The sequence below is a fragment of the Sinohyriopsis cumingii genome, chromosome 8 (assembly GCF_028554795.1).
Source record: "Sinohyriopsis cumingii isolate HCF-2022 chromosome 8, ASM2855479v2, whole genome shotgun sequence".
NCBI lineage: Eukaryota > Metazoa > Mollusca > Bivalvia > Unionida > Unionidae > Sinohyriopsis > Sinohyriopsis cumingii.
This window is the reverse complement of record NC_142968.1, coordinates 22,894,316-22,915,978: the sequence shown is the minus strand read 5'-3', so window position 1 is coordinate 22,915,978 and position 21,663 is coordinate 22,894,316. Positions and strand designations below refer to the sequence as shown.

General features: G+C 37.1%; 1 protein-coding gene across 1 annotated transcript in view; it reads right to left on the bottom strand.

The window, feature by feature from the left end:
• The window catches only part of LOC149793135 (SMAD family member 6-like), a 46,586-nt gene that overhangs the window by 8,438 nt on the left and 16,485 nt on the right, over positions 1–21,663 (bottom strand). The gene's annotated exons all lie outside the window — the stretch shown is intronic.

Sequence of the window (21,663 nt, the reverse complement as noted above, 5' to 3'; positions counted from 1 at the left end):
TTAGATGATCACCACAATGAAGGTACGTAACCAGTTTCATAGTCAACCATTATAGCTTCAAGAAAAGTGACATTTACAAAATTCTCTCTTAAAATGCATTCACCCAAAGGACAAAAAGCATATCTTTGGATGATGACTATAAAACTAAAAATTTTAGTAATACTACAAAGTTTAAAGTCAATCCATCAGGAACTACAGGACTTGTTGCATTCACATGATTGTTTTCCTGATGGAGGGACAGAGAAATGCATGGACATAAGATTTCTGTTTAATATAAAGGCAGTGGTATAACATCAAGGATTTCTATTTAATATAAAGGCAGTGGTATAACATCTTTAATATAAAGGCAGTGGTATAACATCTTTAATATAAAGGCAGTGGTATAACATCTTTAATATAGAGGCAGGTATATGAGATGTTTAATTCTGAGGCAGAGATATAACATGTTTTGTAAATTAAAACTGGCACTCTGCTGGCAAAAAGAAATTGCCGGAAATCAAGAATATGTTTCTTTCCTCCTTTTGTCTTCTTGTAGGGTATATAAACCCTGTTAAATATTCTTGAGAAACTACAACATTCCAAATCTGGCAAAAAAAACTAATTCTTTGTATATCAGTTAACATGTTTAAACAATATTTACAATTGTATCTTTCAGAAAAAACATGCAAAATAATTACACTCAGGATTAGAACACAATTGTGTGACACTTGTATAAATTACTTGTCTGTGCATGATTTGGATTTTTTAATCCTAGCTTCAACAATTTTTCAGTCATATTGCTATGATGTCTGCAGTGTGGCAGTTTATAGTGGCACTGGGGTATCATGCTGCAGACATGAAGCACGATGTCCCACCCAGTCACATTATCCTGACACCACGTTTACCAGTCTGAACACTAGCCTCTTAATGCTGAGTGCCTAGCAAGGCAGCTTGTTAGTACCATTTTTATAAAGTATTTGATATGACTCAGCCTGGGTTCAAACATGCAACCTTCTGCATCTGAGGCGGATGCTCTAACCACTAGGCCACAGGAATGGTACTCATCTGTAAATTTATGAACTTCACAAACAAATGATTTGTATTTCAAGTTTTCAAATATAGTTTTTCAAAGTTCACTAAATAAGTACTGAAGAAATATTTCTCATGACCTTCAACCTTGACGGAACATTAATGAACTTGTTACAAACACTTCAAGATATACCTACATGCCATGTTTGGTTTAATCCTAAAGGAATGTTAAAAAAAGGGTTCAAAAACCAGCATATAAATGAACTGGCATTAATCAAGACATTCTTCAAATATATTCACAAACTGAGTTTATAAAAATCCATTCATTAATGTTATCATGGTCACAAGCCAATAGAGATACCTTCACCCCACCAGCAAGACAACTATAAAAATTTTTTTTAAAAAAAAAGATAACTACAAAGTATGGTCAAAATTCATTTACATTTATACAAGTTACAGTGTTCAGGAGGTCACTGAAGTACAAAACAAAGTAGCAACCTTGACCTCCAAGTTGAGTAGTCCCATTCACAACTGGGAAGACATGTTAGCGGTCTCATGTGCACCATTTACATGTGGGATTAATAACAGTTCAAGGTGTGTTTTAGTAAAAAACCAAGGTCTGTGCCACCATTCTTTCAAGACTTGTATTTGTAACAACACTTTTGTCTGGATGGTCTTAAGACTCACTGAACCAAACTGTCACATGATAGGGAAACCTAGCTGTTGGAGAGCAAGATTTTAACCATGCACTCTAAAACACAACTCTTGTCTGCCTTGTTAGATTTCCCTAACCTGACCCCATACCCTTTGCAACAGGGGAATCAGACTTTTTGGTTTTGTACACTCATCATAATCAAGCATTAAACTGAATTTTTAGAATTAACTTCAAATGGAAACTACATAGAAATACTCCACAAGGCCCAGTGGCGTCGCTAGGGGGGTGCGAACCACACCGGGTGACACCATCTCAGAGGGGTGACACCAAAATGAAAAATTGCAAATTTTACAGAGCACACACTGCTCGGTCTAGTCCGATTTCATAAGCGGATAACCGATCATAGTTAAATACACGACTAGCAGGCACAGCAGTGGCGTCGCTAGGGGGATGCGGGGGGGTGCAGACTGCACCGGATGACACCATCAGAGGGGGTGACACCAAAATGACATTACTAAGGATTCTGTATGGTTTGTTATGGAAGGAGGACCATGGGGGTGACACCATGAGCTACCACACTGGGTGACACCAACCCGAGTGACGCCACTGATAAGGCCCTCAAGTAAACTGCAACTTATTCTGATAAATAAAAGACTATGGAGGGGTGTTAGTTCCCATCAGAATTACATGTTTTAATGATGGTGTCTGCCGCCTCTTGATCAATCTTCCTTACCATAAAGAATAATAGTAATTTTTAGCATAGTGTAAAAATAGAATACTAATTATTTTATATACCATCTTATTATAGGTTACAAACTCCCTTAACTACAAGTACTTAACATTTTAACACAAGAAACAAGATGCTCAATTCTCAATACAAAAAAAATGAAAGTAGCAACTTTTTATCTTGACCTTCAATGTCAAGTAGCATGGTTTTCAGACTTGTTCACAACAGGGAATACATGTTAGTGGTCAGACGTGCACACATTTCATTTGGGATTACATGTTATAGCACAGTTCAGGTAATATCATTAAAACTTTCATTGGATCGATTTCTCACATACATTTGATTTAGAGAAGATGGCCAAATGGAGTGGTAGACAGTGAGTTGAACAAGGTGATGATAACTTCTAAGACATTGAATTTTCTATGACCATGATTTTTTCTTTCGTGTAATTTGGGCTGGTAAATTTTCATTGTCTTTCTAAATCTTAGCAACAAGCAGCCTCAAGTCAATCTGGTAACTCTGTGTAGGAATAGAGATTTGGCTATGTCAATGGAAACCTGTCAATGATCTAAAGAACAGGAATATCGTGTTCAATTAAATAATCTCATAATATTACTTACAATACTATGTAACTTACAATAAGTCATGAATATTTACCCTATTTGTCATCAGCAGAACACAAATCACTCCAAATGGAATAATGAGTACTGTACCATCTGTACTCGCACACAAGACCAGTCCAACTGCAAACTGCACAGACCATGATCTGCCATTGCATAATGCACCTGCAACTCTGGGTCTGTACAGTATGTCAGGAATAATCAGCAGAATAAACAGCATGGACCCTGATCTGCAGGTGCACTATGATATGGCATATCAAGATCTTTGTTGTTTGCAGTTTGACTCGACTTATAAGTGAGCACATATGGTACTTCTCCAATGATAAGGTCTGGTGACCTCCCTTCCATGATAAGGCCTGGTGGCCAGCCAATTTAAATTTTTCCAAATGTAGATGTGGGCTTCTGACCAAAACAGGACTTTCCCAAAAAGATGGTAATCTTCATTTGCTTACATAATTTGGTTTAAACAACTGCAGAAAGTACCTCTTGTTAGATTCCTTTGGGACAGGGTTAAATATTTCACTTCCACAAGGCTGGACTAATTAGGCCTTTACCTGACCCTGGTATGGCAGAGATCTTGCACAATCACAGATCTGGGTCTATACTGTTGGCTAATCTGTGTGTCTTTACACATTGATATATAAGCGGCAACAATTCAAAGAAAACTTTGAGGATTGGCAACTAGTTAATTATCTGCTCCATAATTACTGAGTACCCAAAAGAACTTACAAGTTATTTGATATTGGGCACCAAAGTACAATGACAAAGCATAAAATACAAATCAGTCAAGACAAACGAGATGACCTACATTATAAGTCAATAGAAACTGATTACTGCTTTCATTGGTGTTATGGAATTATTCAGTGATTTAATATTTTAGAAATTATCCTCATCAAACAATCAAAATATATGAATTTTCATTTTATTCATTTTCATGCAAAAAGGACAAATATCGGGAAGTAAACCAAGAAACTTTTCTACTGGTCAAGACTGTTCAAAATGTACCTTGATTATTTACAGTGCTGTTTTGTAAAGTTCATTTGAAATTTTATTTTCAGTCATTGTCTATCTTTCTCACCATTTTTAAGTCTCAATCTGCAGTTATAGAAGACACAGATAATGATAGGACATTCTCTCCAACTATTTCCTATCTTTGGCATCTCATGAAGGAAGCCTCATATGCCTCAAGCCTTAAATGGCTAGACACAAGAGCTTGCAACCAGCCCACTGAATTGTCATTATCCAGCTTTCACGCTTTAATAATTTCTATTTCCTTGATCACTGGTTCTTTCTGTAAGAGGAGACAATAACGCCTGAGGTCTAGACAAGGGCTGATAACAACGGATGCGAAACTCACTTCTCACCTACAGCAATTCTCCTCCTTTGCAGTTATGGCTCCGAGTTGGAGTCATAAAGCTACAAGGTCTAGACCAAACTAATTGACACTCAGCCCAATCAAGTCTGCTTTCCACTTCAAGCAGCTTGTGGTCCATCCCTTGGAGACACTGGGCTAGGAAACTGGCTAATGCCAATAATTGCTTCATATTAAGTTATTTCAAAGCTGATTAGGATAATTACTTTCCTGTCATTCATGGCAGCTTGGAAGAAAAGACTGCCTTAAATTTGCCAAAAAAGCAATTAAACTGCCAAGCATATTGGCTAGTAGGGATGTTGGCAGCTTGACTGGTTCTTCATATTTGTCATCTTCTGCTGGCCATCAGCAAACTATAAACTGGAACCAGTCTCATTCAGGGCAAACATTAGAATGCATTTTATCTACAGCATGGTTCTTCTTTTTTTTTTTTTTAAATTCAAATACTGACACCTTTTATAGAGATCAAAATTTGTGACCTAAATAGAAAAGAAAAGGCCCGAACACAGTTGTTAAGTTACCATATGTATTCACTTATACATTGACAAAAACTGAAAACTGCACAGACCCAGATCTGCTGTTGCATAATGCACTGGCAGATCTGGGTCTGTGCAGTTTGTTAGGAGCAACCAATGGAGCAAACAACATATACCCCAGCCTGCAGGCACATTATGCTAAGATAGATCAAGATTATTTCTGCAGTATGACTCAACTTGTGAGTGTATACAGTAATATACTGAACATTGTAAACTAACAATACTACTTTAGTTTTGTACAAATGATTAATGGACATTCCTATCATGATAAAGAAAACTTCATAAAATATACCTTTAGTTGGGGTAAGCCATCCATCAGAAGTCTGCCTTGGTTTTTAAATGGCACCATATATAGTCACTTACAAGTTGAGTCAAACTGCAAACAACAATGATCCTGATCTGCTCTGGCATAATGTACCTACAGATCAGGGTACTCCTAACAAACTGTATGGACCTAGATCTCCTCACACATTATGCAACAGCAGATCTGGGTCTGTTCCGTTGGCATTGGGCTTATCTTATAAGTAAGTATATACAGTACTTTTAGCATTTCTTATTATCTGTAGAAATGGGGACTAATTGCCTCATCCAAGGGCATAAAGAGGAGTGGAACATGGCTTGCCTGGGTTAATGTCGAAAATGTCACCCTTGAATTACAAATCTGCAGCTCTAACAGCCTAGCTACAACAACTTCCTTGCAAAAGAGACTCCCCATTTCTATCTTTATTTTTTTGTTATCACTTCAAAAAAAATCTATAAAAAAATTAATTTGAAATTGCTTTGACACAAAATTATCACAAACCAGGGGATACCCATACATACATACATATAGACAGACATACAGAGTAAAACATTCAGATGTAAATGAATAAAATTACTCTGGAGAAAAAAAATCCTTCCTTCCACATTCTTAGAGTTTCTGGTCCATCTTTGTAGCACGTATCCCTATCTAGTTGAATTAACACACAATAAGTTAAAACTGAATGAAAATGATTCAATTCTTTTCAGTAATTTATATTTTCAAATTAAAATTCTATATCTTAATGCCAATATTATACTGTATCCGTTTCCAAGTGACAGTTTGGCGTAATTTTAATTCTGTGTCATTTTTACAGAAACCCAGCATGCTTCTTGGTGACCATGACTAACGTAATACATTGCATGCTGGACTGCTGAATGAGTGTATCTTTGAGAACGCCTATTTTGCAAAGTCTCCTCGTTATATATTCGAAGCTAACTCATCCATGCATACACAAATTTTACTTGGTCAAAAAAAAAGAAGAAAAAAAAACAACAACAAAACGAAGTGCCCACAGACTCTCCATCTTTAACATTAAAGTTGCCAGGATTTAGAAGGCGTATGGTTAGCATTACAAGAGTATATTTAAATTTGAAACAAATACAATACTTTTAGCATAGTTTAAAATATTTCAAAGACACTAACCATTTTCAACTAATTTTTATTGTCGCAATATTTTTAGTCAAAGATCGATTGGATTAAACAACAACACAGATTCCTGTCCAACTAAATGTACAGCACTATTTCGCAAATTCTAAGAGTGACCCCCACAAACACACACACACGATTTTCCATGCACCTAAAAAATCAAGAATACTTAAATTTCTAATTTAAGTAATTCTATATTATATCCCTGTGGCAAGCCTCTGTTTGTGTGTGTGCTACGAGTCCAAAGTAAAAGGCAACTTATCAGTGTGAAGTGGTAGGCCTCTTTACTTGGTGCCATAATTCTGCACAGTAAGATAGCCCATCAAAAACTATCAGTCACCAGCGGGGCTTCTCATGGGGAAATATGAACCTTATCAATTACCTGTATACATAAACACTTATTTGTGTCCTCTTTTTATACACATAATTACAGGTTGGTATGCACAATGGGGAGCAGCCCTCGAACATAAAAGTGAGTCACTTACTGGGAGTGAAAAAAAAAATGAAGCGAAGGGTGAGTTGCTTTAAGAAAGAAGTTATTGGAATCCGACAAGTAAGTGGTTACATTGCACTTCAGGTAAGCTAATGGGCGGTGTATTGCATTCGCAGAGACTACCTGTCTACAATTTCCGAACTGGAGCCATGCGTTAGCGGGACGTATTACTACACCACAGACCACAAGGAGAGCAGGTATCAATCTAGATTAGGGGCTCACCACAGGTAGTGTGCCAAACCAGTCAGAACCCATTAGGGCCGGCAACAAGGCGAGATGTGTACTAAGCTGAAGTCAATATTCTAATTATGACTAATAACCAGTCTGATCCCTGCTAGCTGATAGTAATTGGCATTACAGGCCAAATATTTACTTTGCAGTAAATTACATTCCTTTAAGCTGCAGAGGGAAGAAATTTCCAGATAGGCTGCACTCAAATACATAATCAAAGAAATGCAGCAATTTTTTGCAATGCTTTCCATTCTATCTGATTTGCTCAAAGTCATACATCATGTTATCTCTGTTTTCCATCCAACCCCTGAGAGACAAGTTAACTCTCACCTAATCCCAACAGATTCCTAAATTTAACAACACTACATTTCTGTCAGAAATCATCCAAGTCTTTTCAATGCAACCAGGCAGTCCAAAAACAAACAAAAAAAAATTGTTTTTCCACTGGAATGCTTTTACTCTCCAGTAAAGTTTCAGTTCCCTTTGTAATAATAATAATAATAATAATAATCGTTGTCATAATAACACTTGGATTCTTTGAATGAAATTAACATGTAACTAAGAATTAAAAACAGACTACAACTAAGACTAAGTGACTGGCCACTCAGTTTTGACAGGTGGAAGGCCTGGTTTTCTTTGGGGATTTGAAAAAATTCCTTTCCCCAAAAAATCCAAAAAAGATACACTTCCTTATTCTAGTCATCATTTAAGTTTCAAACAATGAAAATATCTTGAGATGAAAGAGCACACAAATATCTGGATCAGAGAGAAAATCCATGGCCCCTAACCCTCCAAGAAAACGAAGTGGTATGTCCCTAACCAAATAAATGAAGACTCTGGACCTGAGAAATGTATCCTGATAATGTCTGCCCCTTAAAATGAAATGATATCAAGTTATGTGCAGGTAAGAAGGGGCCACAGCTTCATTCACAACAGTTCTAGAACTAGAGTAGGTAAAATGTAACCTGAATACCAGTTAAGTGGGGCTCTTGAAGGGAAAGATGAAAAAGTTGAAGGCGGTGATGATACAGGTGTTGTTGTTGTTGTTGGGTTTAACACCATTTGTCAGCACATGATAGGCTATGTATGGTGGCCAGTATTAATGGTGATACAGGTGTTAATAATGCTGCAAATGAAATTTATGATAATAATGATGAAATGGGCATTTCAATAAACCCAAAGTAAAACTAAACTGCTTCAAACAACAGTGACTGTCTCATCGAAGTTCACTTCACCACCTGACAGATCCTGTTCTGCATGCACAGATGATAAATGGATTTATTACAAGCAAGCAAATCTAATCTCTTATCTGAACCCAGACCTAGCCAGTTGTACAGAACAACATCTACCAACAAACACACAATGCCCATCAAATTCTACTTATTTGCAATCCTTGACATAAATCATTTCACAGGACCTAAATTACCTGGAGAATCTCTTGTAACCTCTTACACTAATCTGTTATTGACAGATTTATGCCCTGCAATCTAACTCTGACCTCCTCAGAAAAGACCATAAATTTCGGATGCTCTCCAGATCTTTATAACTTTTCTTCAGAACCATTTACACAAATACCAGGCAGAAACTTGGCTTGGTTTTAATATTTTATTACATAGGTTAATTTCTTCAAATTCACCATACAAATACATTTTATGATACAGGTTTCCCAGGCTGCACAATTGGGGCAAATAAACTTGCATGTTTTGTGATTTCAGTGACCCAATTTTACTGAAGCAGCAAATGTTCTGAACCAAGGGCAGACAGGGTAAAAGAGGGTAGAATCGTAAAATTTGTATTTAATGCAAACAAGATATTGACAGTGCTGGAAATCTTCCTTCACTGAACAAAACTTGAAACGTGTAAGAAGAAGTGATAGAAACGGGGGGGGGGGGGGAGCACTCCGTAAAAATCAAGCTGCTATAATTGTGTCAATCACAAAGGTGATGGAGCAAACAGTGATTTGCTGTGAACAATCACTGCATGGTGCAATCCTAATATCCCTGAGGCAGGCAATGGTCATCTATTTACTAGTTTTCACAGTGACTGTTGAGTACTGCTTCTAAACTTACGCATCCTAACATCTGTGAATGGATGTCAACTGCCTGCCTACACTTCCAAAAGCTCCGAATGAGATGGGATTTGATTGTTCAAACACTTTCGAAGGCTGGCTATAACATATAGAAATGTCATCTAAAATTTCGTATATTGTCCCAAATTTACACCATATCTTGTGTGTAAAGGTACTTTCAAATTGTAAAGTCTTTTTCTTTCCTTAATAATAACAATAAATCAACACTTTCATTGCAGAGGCAGTAATTGGCATGCAAAATTAATGAAGCACTTTTGTACATGTGCTGAGGTCAGGAACAGAGCAGTAAAATTTATCAAAGACATTTAACTATATGTGTTACTGTGAATGAAAATTAACTACAAACAAGCAGGATGTTCTCAGATTAGGCCTGATATAGTCCAGTTTAAACAAAAGCAATAAATGACTGATGGTCCATAAATGGACTCACTTTAATTTCTGATTGTGATATTGAATGATTAAACTGAGGATATTATTGGGAAGGGGCATTCTCCACTCCATTTAAAAAAGGGTGACTTTTGGAGATTAAAAATAGGAGGGATTTAATGAAAAATTAAAGGCACAGCTTGAAAATATAATGCATGTTTTCTGCACATTCAATTAGTATTTCACTACAATTCTTGCAGAACCTGGCACTAATCTGCATTTACACTCCCTAAAGAAAGCCCTGGGTAGAAGGGTTTCTATTTTGATCCACAAGGTCAATCCCAGACTTCCAGAAATATGCAACAGTTGAGTTGGGGTAAACCATAGTTTTAAAAGTGCAACCATCTATACTTTCTTACACTAGGTAAAGTTAAAGTGCAAACTGCAGGGTCAGCCTTGGGCTTATTGTACCAATTTGGTCCAATTGGGCCCTGCTCTCATAGAGGCCCCTGCATGTTAGTAATTTGGTCCAATCAGGCCCTGCTCTCATTGAGGGCCCTATGTGTTAGTAATTTGGTCCAATTGGGCCATGCGTGTTAGTAATTTGGTCCAATCGGGCCCTGCTCTCATAGAGGCCCCTGCGTGTTATTAATCTGGTCCAATCAGGCCCTGATCTCATAAGGGCCCCTGCATGTTAGTAATTTGGTCCAATCGGGCCCTGTTCTCATAGAGGCCCCTGCATGTTAGTAATTTGGTCCAATCGGGCCATGCGTGTTAGTAATTTGGTCCAATCGGGCCCTGCTCTCATAGATGCCCCTGCATGTTAGTAATTTGGTCCAATCGGGCCATGCGTGTTAGTAATTTGGTCCAATCAGGCCCTGCTCTCATAGAGGTCCCTGCGTGTTAGCAATTTGGTCCATTCGGGCCCTGCTCTCATAGAGGCCCCTGCATGTTAGTAATTTGGTCCAATCGGGCCCTGCTCTCATAGAGGCCCCTGCGTGTTAGCAATTTGGTCCAATCGGGCCCTGCTCTCATAGAGGCCCCTGCGTGTTAGTAATTTGGTCCAATCGGACCGTGTTCTCATAGAGGCCCCTGCGTGTTAGTAATTTGGTCCAATCGGGCCCTGCTCTCATAGAAGCCCCTGCCTGTTAGTAATTTGGTCCAATCGGGCCCTGCTCTCATAGAGGCCCCTGCGTGTTTCTAATTTGGTCCAATCGGGCCCTGCTGTCATAGAGGCACCTGCGTGTTAGTAATTTGGTCCAATTGGGCCCTGCTCTCATAGAGGGCCCTGCGCATGTAATTTGGTCCAATCGGGCTCTGCTCTCATAGAGGCCCCTGCTTGTTAGTAATTTAGTCCAATCGGGCCCTGCTCTCATAAAGGGCCCTGATGTTAGTAATTTGGTCCAATTGGGCCCTGCTATCATAGAGACATGCACGTTAGTAATTTGGTCCAATTGGGCCCTGCTCTCATAGAGGCCCCTGCGTGTGAGTAATTTGGTCCAATCGGGCCCTGCTCTCGTAGAGGCCCCTGCGTGTTATTAATTTGGTCCAATCGGGCCCTGCTCTAATAGAGGTGCCTGCATGTTAGTAATTTGGTCCAATCGGGCCCTGCTCTCATAGAGGGCCATTCGTGTTAGTAATTTGGTTCAATCAGGCCCTGCTCTCATAAAGGGTCCTGCGTGTTAGTAATTTTTAAAAATATATCTGATGAGAGAAAGAAATGTTAAAGTGATGGAAGAAAATTTTAAGTTCAATATCATATAAAACCTTTTTAAAAGTTTATTTACATATGCTGTGCTCACAGGGGCCTCCACCAAAACGATCCAATTTGGGCCCTACAATTTGCTAAAGCTGTTACTGGCAAACCAGAGTGAGACAGACCCAGATTTGCTGTTACATAATGCACCAGAAGATCTGGTCCATGCAGTTTCCAAGACTAATCAGTAACAATCGAGAAGACCCTAATCTACCAGCACATTATCATATGGCACAAGGTCTATGTTTGCAGCTGGACCCCGAGTTGCAATCAAGTATGCATGGTATATAAACAGGATTCTGACTGTTGATGGGATTCTAAATCCTCATATTCAAAGAAAATATTTGTCGGGACAGACGGTGTTGATTTCATCATGATGTCAGTGTCTTCAATCCACAATTTTACTCTTTCAGAAAGAACCATACCGATAAATCCACAGTGGAAAACTGCCATCAGTTATTCTTGGTCTTGAAAAGAAGGCAGTAATGAGAAAGAGTTACACCTCAACAACTTCTAACAAAAACAATTTTCAAAGTATTTCAGGAGTACAAAGATTTCCATTCACAATCTACGATAATCTGGGTGTTCAAGTCCAATAGGTCTATATTAAGTCTTTATTCACTCTAGAATCAATTATGCTGATAATACATGGGTGCCAGTACTAATAGCGTTTTTAGCAACACTTTACGACATGTATTTGGATTTTCTGAAGCACAAAAGTTCTGAGTTCAAATCATAGAACCTCATTTGGTGAATTCCATATCCAACTATACAATGCAACAAAAAACCAAAAAGCTTTGGAATTTGAACTGGTCCTGTGAAAAGTTATCAATGTAAAATACATGTCTGAATCCCTGGTATAGGACTAATTCCTCTCAGGACAACTTCACTGCCCCATCCCTCCAACAAAAAACAAAAACAAAGATAAATTCCCATAGCAAATGAAAGACAGGACATAATCCCATCCCAAAGTGTAATCTTTTAAATGTTTTAAACCATCAGCACCCCACCCCATCCAATACATGTTTTACATGAAGCTGGGTCATTTTTCACTGCAAGAAATGGAAAAGTAATTTTTTAATGGAAATTTTTTCCTTAAAAGTAAAAAAGAAAATTAACAAGTACATAAATGAATCACATTCACTGTGCTAATTAATCACTGTGCAATAAAAACAATTCAGTTGTGTGCATGATACTGGCCTAGTTCGTGAGACATGGTCCCCTGCTTGTCAACAGTAGCCAATACCTGACATTTTCGAGTCACTACTAAAAATCAGTTATTTTGACACCAGCATGCATAACATGCATCTGCAAAGCACTGCACTAAGCACAATGTACTTGATATGAGGTTAACCGCAGTGTACACTGAAATGCAAGGGCATTAACTCCACTCCAGCATCAGGCAATTTATCATATATATTCATCCAAAGTACACTCAGTTGCAGTACCAAGGCCAATAAAAATATGTTTCCTATTGATTTGTTTTAAAAATTAGGGTAGGTAGGTATCTTTTCTCTTTTTTAAATAATCATTATATATAACATACTAAGCACTTCAAGTACTGGAAAAACTGACTCAATTAGATGCACAAATCAACTTCGGGAATTTTTTTAATGTTATTTTTACCCTGAGGGAAAAACATACTAGGGTCAGCAACAAAACAGGGATGGCTGACCGATTGAAAACAATTATTTCTTTTATCAATCAAAGTTGTAGCTTTTAACTTCTGGGTCCAAAAAATCTTGTACATGCAGCCTAGATTGACTAGAATGCTAGCTACAGTACAAATACCCACACCACAAATTTTAAAAAACAATTTGATAAAAGAATTGCTTCAAATTAACAATTTGTGCATATTTTTGGCTTCTCTGGGGTTCAAGAGCCTTCATGGACTTTTCTTAGGGTTACTGAATTTATGCTGGGCCACCAGATTCTCTTCTTGGTAGCCGGGCTGAACGCAGACATGATTTTGGTCTTCCATATAAAAAAAAGCTGAAAAAATTTTAACGAGGGTTTGAGGGTCCTCCCCCAACAGGTCTAAAGGGACAGCATCCCCGATCCAGGGACCCAGGGGCCAAAGCCCCCTGACAAAAAACGCATTTTACACTCATAAAAAACTGCTTCTGGTGCAACTTATGATCATAAAATAAACCAAAATAATCATTTGAAAAACTAATAAACTTACAAAAAATGTTCAACTTGAGTTCAATAATTTCACAGTATTTAAAGTCACATGAATTTGTTCTCCAATACTATTGATGCTGAAATTATTTCGTGCATGTCAGTGTTCACATCGTAATTAAGTCACAATAATTTCTCACTTTTTGCAGCAAATATATTATACTTCTCTCTTTTCGTAACAAATTTGTAAAATAAGCACCCAAGTAGATCAACTATATACAATAATCCCATACATTCACTTGTCTTTTTCTTCAATGGACACAACCTGTTGATATGCCAGTCAAGCTCTTTTTGTGGCTTTGGAAAGATTTCTTTAGCTTTCCTTTTTGACTCACTTTTTTTGCTCAATGTGCAATCATTTCTTTTCCTTCTCAGTGAGAGCCTTTTTCCATTCAAGCTGATGCATGGTGACATGCAGTGCACATATTCTGTTCTCTCATGCAAGAAATCTTTCTTCTTATAGTAATTAATTGCACTTTTCCCACATGCCTTTTGAGCTTAAATTTTTCCATATGCAGCTTCTTTTGTAGGTGCTGTTCCAAACTCTTCCAACAGCGATTACTGTAATTCATATCTTTATTGCAGAGGTCCTCTTGCATTCAGTTTTCTTATAAACTGACCAACTAAATTTCTGTCAATGTTTTGTTCCAGCCATTCGCGTTGCCGTATGTTTTTAAACCTTTATCTAAACCTTTCGTGTCATGGTCTCTCTCATCAACTCAGGACACCATGTTATGCAAGCATGCATTTTCTTTCCATTGCCATCTGTTTCCATTAAATGAAGATTCACTGGATGAATTTAAACCTTTGACCAATCAGAATACTCTTTACGAGAGTCGTGTGCTAAATAAAATATAGAACAAATAATTTACAAGGGTCGTTGTGGAATGGGAGTGGACAGACCGTTTTTAAAAAAATGGATTGGAGATGATATAAAAAACAGACTATATCAAGAAAAATCTGATTCAAGTCAGGAGAAAAGCGGAATTCCACTTTAAAACGGAGAAAAATCATGTCTGTCAGAACGGTGACTAAAATCTCCTATTGTCCAGCGTGAAAATTCCTTATAAAACTTGACAATTTCATCACTTCCAGCCCAATTTTAGCTCAGGACAGGAATAAAGCCTTAAGCTGAAAGAGAAAATATTCTCAAACAAGAAACAAATGAATCTCCATTTTGTGCTGCTTCATTTATGCCTCTGTGAATACTTGGGATGTACCCAAGATCAGCAACTGCTTATGTACCTCTAAAATGAATGAGTCATTGTAATGGATCACTTTCATAAAATCCCAATGCCATTCATTTCATCCAGTATCCCAACTCTGACCCCTTACTCCATGTCATGGACAGTGACTCTGAGGTCAGAAAACCAGACCCACTGCACATTCACACATATCCTGAATCCTACAGGACAATGTTTGAAAACAGTAATGACATTTTTGAATACAAATAAATAATATCTTCTTACAGGTTTGGTAATTTCAATTCATACTCTACAGAGATTCAAACCTAGTCTGCAGGTTATGGCACCGATCACACTGCATGTAAGCACCAACCCCCAAATCATCTTGACCAACTTGTGTAACTGTATACTTAGAGAATTACAGGGTCAACACGTGGGTGCATCCACTATGCTATCATAGACTTTGTAGTATCATTTATGGTGATGTGTGCATGGTCAAGATAGTATAGGGCTTGGTACTTACAGGTAAGGCGATAGGTGCCATTATCTGCAGACTCAGGTTCAAATCTCTAGAGAGTTCAAGTTAAAATTCTCCAACCTGTATGTCTTTCTATTGTAAATGAACAGCAGTTTAAGTGGGACTGTGGATGGAGTTAGTGACTGATGTACAGATGTATAAATGGACAGATTTCCAAAGGTATGACAAATAAAAAGAATATTGACGCTACAGTGTGGGAATATAATAAAAAACAAATTGCACATGTAACCTATCAGGGCTATGAATAAGCTGTGATTGCTATAAAGACTGGATGATAATAAGGACTTTTTCAATGGTTGGCTTCTTCTACTAAAAAAGTCTTTATATATGAAGAGTTAGCAATTTAAAAATAGGGTTTGGAAGTCAGAATAGTTTGAGCTGTAAAGATTTCCCTTAAGCACTTGTTTTGTTATTCTGTATTCTATGCCCTCTTCAGTCACATCAGAGTACAAATTTTACTGTCATCTGCTAACGTTTAGGCTATGTTGGAAAAGTTAATTCTACATTTTCAGGCCAGCAAAGTTAAAAAAATCTATATTTTCAGTAGTCCATCAGGCTAGTCAAATATTGGCTTCCTTCCAAATTTCCTTAACTGTTGGACATACACAGGCGTAATATTGTAAAGATCACATGTGCAATGGCTTTCATATTTTGAACAAATATCTACCTTAAGAATGAGAACTACAGGAAAAGAAAAGAAAGAAAAAAGAAAGAATTAAATCTTCATGCACAAAACAAACAATGCTGTGTGTCAAGAATGTTGAACATTGTGATGCTGGGAGTAAGGATTAAACTTGAAATGTGGCTGAAAACTCATTTGTAACTCTCAGTAGTAGACAACTGTATCCACAGCAGGTACATGTATTACACAGCACATACTCACAAGTTGAGTCCCTGCAAAGTGCACCGACCCAGATCTGTCATCATATAATGCACCAACAAAATTTGGTCAATGCTGTTTTATTACAAGTAATCTAAAGAACAAAAACAGACCCTGATTTGCTGGCTCATTATACAACAGCAAATTAGGGTCTGTGTTATTTGTAGTTGGAACCAACTTCTAGTGAGTATTATGATATTTTAAAAAAAACCTCAATATCACTTGAGATTCAATAAATTTCATAAAAACAAGTTCACAATAAAAGGAAAATAATTTTGATTTGCAACCTTAGAATACAAAAACCTTATCCACCAGCAGTTTGGAGCAGACACAAAAGATCTACCAAGGATAAATGTACTTGTTTAACACCATCATATATTAATATTAATTGATGCAATCATATATTAATATTAATTGATGCAATCAGAAATAAATTGTATAGCCTTAGCAGTTTTTGGCAACAAAGGGGGCATTATTAATAGGTATCTTTAGGTACTGCAAACAAGGGGGCATTATTAATAGGTATCTTTAGGTATCTTCAGACACTGCAAACAAGAGTCTGTTGAAGGGAATTCAAGATATGACCATTTCTTCCCTTTAACTGTAGAGTGCTGAAACCATCTCAGAGATTCTTTGGTGATAACATGATTGTCAAATTAGCTGCTTTGGATGTCAGACTGGTACTCTTTTCACTTAGGAACAACTGGACCATGGGATGATTGCTTGTGTAAAGTTTAATGGCAAAATTTGAATTTGTTATATTCCATGTACTACATGTAGATCTGTATACATATAATCTTCAAATGTTATTGCTTTTAATTCCAGTTGTTGAGTCCCAAGTTGGATCAAGTTACTCTAAATTTAGCTTTGGTTCCCAAATATTTAATATTCTTTGGGCAATTATGAACCTAATTTCAGAAATTTTATACTGTTGGCATAGCTCAACTGCAGTAAAACTTAATTTGTACAATACAAACTATGATGTAAATATCCAGGATGACCTCCTTTATCCCATTTCTGATGGACAACAGCATGGATCATACAATGCAGGGATTTTTTTAAACTGTGCTGAACAAGACTAAAGACAACAGTTCTGGAATCTCCTCACAAAGTAAATTGAGAAAACCATGAAAAAATGTAATTTTAACTTTATTCTAGTATAACTTTATTTGTCATTAATTTTAGGAATCTAAGCTTTGATTTGCATTTTTTGTTTTACTATATATGCAGACAGTTTCTTTCAAGGTTGTGCAAACACACAAATCCCCATTAAACTGAATGACCCCCCTCCCATGATTTGTTTGAGGTTTAATGCCATTTCTCAGCACATTATAGGACATACACAGCAGCCAGTAAGAACCCAAGAAAACTCTGGTAATAAACACTGGGGGAAGTTATTGGCAAATTTCTCACTTACTCACAATGCAGAACCAGAGACTTGATAGAGGTGAGATGGCAGTGAATAGTAAAGGTGAGTGGTTTAGACCACTCAGCTACCCAGGGTCCCCCCAGAATTAGCATGAATGCAAAAACGAACATACAATCTACCCTATGCATAATGAAATTGGTAATATTTGATTAATATTAACAAACTAAATCTGATTATATAAGCACTTGACTTTCTGATCAACTACGACAATTAAGAAGTGACTTCAAGTAATTATGTGATGGACACCCTGATTCATTATCAAGTCGTACATTTTTAAATAATCAACTGTACTTAGTACGAATGCAACAATGGACACACCATCTTCAGTATTTGTTAATATCACATATCTTGAAGCATACAAGGGGTCGATTAATATATATTTTTCACATTAAAAAAAAACAATGTGGCCCCAAACCCCCCCTTGCATACATGCCTATGGGCAATACCCACCCCCGACCCCATTATAAATCATGGAAAGAAAAAAGAAATTGGTCAAATATAATCTTAAACAATTAAATTCTCAGATTCAAAAGCATATTTGAATTGGTATGTGAAGTAAGTAATACATGCTCTTCAATTCTTTCCTTTCCAATATGGCCCAGGTAAATTCCTCTGTCAAAAAACAGCATTATCTGATGTGCCCTCAATTGTGATGAATATAATTTCCCAGTCTGCTGAACAGAATCAAAATTCCCTACTAGTGGCCCCTGGCCAAGCTTTCAGTTGTGGACCAACATAATGGTACCAGTGTATCCTGAGGGGGTATCATGGGGCACTTAGACAGTCTGGAGTCAAGAGTGCAGACAAGCAGGGAGGACACAATAATATCATTACATGTACATCCCTATTATCAGTAAACTGGAGTTAATCCAGTTGTTTACCATAGTCCTTCCATTAAGTAAATTTCTCTCCAGGGCTATCTAATGCATCTGTACTATTGAGTATGCATTCTGTAGATACAGCTATTTAACTCCCAGCAATGCTTTGGGCAGACTATTGTATCGCATAAAATAAGTTTGTATTCATGGAGTTGTATTTATTGTATTTATACCAAAAGAAAGAAAGAGACAGAGATGAAATAATTATAAATATATACATATTTTCTGGTTAGAAATGTATTTGTCCATTATATATTGCACTATAATTTTCTAATTCAAATACTGATCAGCAAAATAGTTGGTTGACATCTATGCAATAAACAGTGTAACTGTATTCTGCTTTACCCAGAAAAGAAATAGTGTGTATAACACAACAAATGATACAGTCTCGATTTTATGAATGTGAAGGAAATTTTATTAAGCACATGTATGTGCCTAACATGTGAAGCTGCATTTCCACTGGTAATTCAAAGGTCACCAGAAAGCGATCCCTAAGCGATTGTCATCAGATCTTCATGTAGGACAGCAGAGATCTGATTTTAATCAGACTGAGCAAATTTTATAAAGCACATGTAATGTGAATAACCCGTGAACCTAACTCAAGTGACCTCTATTTAGAGTTCATTTGACAGCAGGGTTCCTGCAACAAAACGATTTTTATTTTCTCATTTTCCTGGAGATTTTCAGGAGAAAATGACAAATTTCAAGAGTTGTTTTAAAAGTCTGACACTCTGATTAAAGACAATAATGACACAAAAGGCACGTGTGCAAAAATCTCTTAGTTACCACACTCAACCATCGCTACCAATGTAATGTGATAATTGTTGCAAAATCGTTCACTACAAAGTTGCATTGAAAAAAATAAAGCCTTTTCTGTAAAAAAATTAATTTAGCTTTTAGATATTGAGTTCCAGCACCTTTTATGGCAAAAAGCATGTTTCAAGGTTTCCAGGATGTTTCTGTTGAATTCAAAGTGCAGCTGGATTACAAGATCTCCCCCAAAACCAGGAGGACATTGGAACCCTGTGATAGATGGTCCCTTAAGGCTCTGATCTGCAATCAACTGCAATGGGCAATTTACTTCAAACAAATATATATATATATATATATATATATATATATATATATATATATATATATATATATATATATATATATATATATATAAATGTGATTTTTGTGGTGGTGGTGCGGTAACCATGCTGAAAGTGCGAGGCTCAGCTTTGAGAAACACGGATAGTCAACACACTGGAAACACACATTTTTTTCTGGCCTAAGAGTATACAATAAAAATGTTAAGATATTCGCTGTGTAGGTAGATCCATTTGCTCAGTGTTTGTCAAACAAGTGTATATACTGTCAATATTCCCTTACAAGTCCAGTCCAACTGCAAATGACAAAGATACAGATCAGCATCGAATAATGTGTCGTTAGATCTGGGGCTATGCAGTTGGGTTGGAATAGAACAAACAACACAGAAAGGCAGTTGGACTTGACTTATAAGGAAGTACAAACAGTAGTCTGTTTTACCCATTATCTAAAATAAATTGCCATGCCTTCAAATGACAAACTTTATTACTATATTTATGTCAAATAATTACTGAATAAGCTCGTTTACAAGTCGAGTACAACTGCAAACTGCATTGACCCAGATCTGCCGTTCTATAATGCATTGGCAGACCTGGGCTTGTGCAGTTTGCTAGGAGTAATTAGTTGTTGTTCTAGGGTTTAACACCATTTTTCAGCACAAGATAGGCTATACATGGCAGACAGTATAACTGGTGGTAGAAGAACCAAAGAAAACCCAGGGAAGAACCACCGACCCACAAGAAGTTACTGGCAGGCTTTCCCACATACCCATGCTAGCAGAGACTGAGACTCAAACCCACACAGACAGAGGTGAGATGGCAGTGATCTGGAATGGTGAGTGCTTTAGAATCCTCAGACACTCGGGGCCCCGAGTAATTAGCAGAGCAAACACAATAGACCCTGACCTGCAGGTGCATTATGCCATGGCAGATCAGGTTTTTTGTTGTTTGCCTCGATTTATAAGCAAGTATAAATGTGAATTGAGTAGGATAACATTTTTTAGAGTATAATTAAGCATTTAAGGCAGCACCATATTTTTTTCCTTTTCTCCAATTCAATGTTATCTGCTCCACATGCCACAAAGAGCACTTAGACCTTCAATGTGTGAAAACGTACAGTGGTAAGCAGCAACTTTTACAAACTTGTCATTAATGCTACAGACTGGTGATTGCTTACAAGAGATGTATTAATTTTTACAATACTATGATTCAAAGCAACCTAGAAAGAATGTTTTACAACAGGTGATTGTCCAATACAGGTGGGCTATAAATTAAGTGCTATAAAAAAAGTTTCAATGCTACCTCCTTTTGAGGACAATTCTTCAGATAATAATTAAATTATATTTGTAAAGGAATGCACATCCTGGATTGTGCTCTCTTTCTCTCTCTCTCTTGGATTGTGATTTCTCTGTCACTCTAAAAATTTCTGGATTGTGCTCTCTTTCTCTCTCTCTCTTGGATTGTGATTTCTCTGTCACTCTAAAATTTTCTAAAAATGTTTTGTTGGGAGGGGGTTGCAGAGGAAGCAAGTACTTAAAAGGATAGTTTGCAGAATGTACAATGGTAACATTATCCTCTTTTCAATATACAGTACAATGATCACAGTCTTGAACAGCTGCCATGACCATTGACTACTCTCTTCTATGTCACAATGCCGCCTTCGGGGCGACTATTCCTCTAACGTGGTCAGCTGCCTGAATGTTAGTGCAAATAATGTCAAACTGTACCACTCACTTGGGGAAAAATATGATTTAGAAATGGAAATCTAACGAATAATTGTTGGTTTCTAATTTCAACACTGACATGCCATTAAAGTAACTCACATTAATCTATACAAACAGAAACTATAACAAATCCAATTATCCTCAGTGCTCTTCCTCTGCTGTCAGGTTTTGTCACTTTGATAATTACTGGCTATTACCACTAATTATTACTAATTACATGTATCATTAACTACCCAGAGACTCTTGATCTGCAGATACATAATGCAACGGCAGTTCATGGTCTCTGACATCTGCAGTAGGACCCGACTTGTATGCCAGCATATACGGCACCACTAGTGATTCCATTATTGTTGCCTATATCACCATACGAATACAAGCTCTGGGCTGGGTATTTTACTCCCTTGTTTGAAACTAAATGTTTTTTTTCATAAAATTCAATTGAGTATTTTCTAAAATCTGCC